This window comes from Echinops telfairi, unplaced genomic scaffold (genome assembly GCF_000313985.2).
Source record: "Echinops telfairi isolate 266 unplaced genomic scaffold, ASM31398v2 ScPeMD7_7458;HRSCAF=8496, whole genome shotgun sequence".
Taxonomy (NCBI): domain Eukaryota; kingdom Metazoa; phylum Chordata; class Mammalia; order Afrosoricida; family Tenrecidae; genus Echinops; species Echinops telfairi.
Genome location: NW_022111358.1, coordinates 890,744 through 892,130, shown reverse-complemented (window position 1 = coordinate 892,130; position 1,387 = coordinate 890,744). Strand labels below are relative to the sequence as shown.

At 42.9% G+C, this 1,387-nt stretch overlaps 1 pseudogene; it reads right to left on the bottom strand.

Moving 5' to 3' along the window:
• Window positions 1–964: 964 nt before the first annotated feature.
• LOC115872930 lies at window positions 965–1,155 on the bottom strand (annotated as a pseudogene).
• Between the last annotated feature and the right edge of the window lie 232 nt (window positions 1,156–1,387).

The window sequence follows — 1,387 nt, the reverse complement described above, 5'->3', positions numbered from 1 at the left end:
CACACTTCCATCATCCTTAACAGAAGCTCAGGGTTGCCTAGGCAATCAATCTCCTTGCCCCCTCCCTCCCACCTGCTCCTGGGAACGACCGCTCACTTTGGTCAATATGCATTTGCTGCTTCTGGATAGTTCATGGAAGTGGGATCATACAATATTTGTCCTTTAGTGACGGGTTTATTTCACTCAGCCTAACATTTTCAAGGTTCATCCATGTTGTAGTATGTTTCAGGATCTCATCGCCCGTTACAACGTATGCATGTGCCACATTTTGTTTACTGATTCATCAGTCGATGGACATACACCTCCTAGTGGAATTGCTTTGTCACGTTTCGTGTGCTGAGAAATTCCCCAACGACTGGACTGTTTTACAACCCACCGGTGCTGAATAAGAGTTCCACTGTGCCTACATCCTCACAGACACCTGTTTTCAGGTTCTGTCTGTTCCATTCTAAGACTTTTTATTTGACTCGTTCTTATTGTTGCTGAGCATGGGCACAGCCGAACTCGCACTGACTCAACCTGGTCTACAAGCACAACTCAGGCTGTTGATGACATGCTTTCAGTTGTATCATCGTTTTTTTAAGAATCATTTTATTGGGGGCTCATACAACCCTTATCACAATCCCTCCCTCCATCCGTTGGGATCACCATTTTTACCTGCTTTTCCTGAGTTGTTTCTCTCCCATAAATGTAAACTCAGTAAACGCTTAAGTTCTTTTTTTTTTTTTAGAGGAATTTAAATTTTATTGTCTTAAGTATTCAACTCACCGGATCGAAAATGATGGATTTAAAAACAAAGGCCCAACTGAAAGAGGCCCTTTCTTTTCCTCCTTGTGAATGTAGTCGTAGTTTTGAGATTGCCCTCAATAGCCTGAAATTTGGAGCATTCTGCAAAAAAAGGTGGACAACAAATCTAAGTAACTCATCATGGAGTAGAACCTAGGCTCAGAGGGGTGCATCAGAGGGCTGTGTCCTGCATGGTTTGTCTCCTCAGTCATGTCCACGGGACTCTGAGAAGCTGTAGGAACATGCAGGCGCAGGCTCCAGGCCCGGCTTGATCTCCGACGTTGTGGAAAAGGACTGTACATCCCGGGGCGCCGAGCCCTGTGCTCCTCCAGAGCCTGGGGAACTCTGAGGTTCTTAGCTAATCTTTGGAGCAGTGGTTATCACTTTGATCACACACAGATAGTTCTTTTTATCAGTTAAACTAAACTATCTTTGAATTTTAAGATGGCTTCAAGGGAGATATTTATATATATATATAATTTTATGGGGGGCTCATACAACTTTTAATCATAATCCATATATACATCCATTGTGTCAAGTACCTTTGTACATTTGTTGCCCTCATCATTTTCAAAGCATTTTCTATCTACTTAAGCCCTTG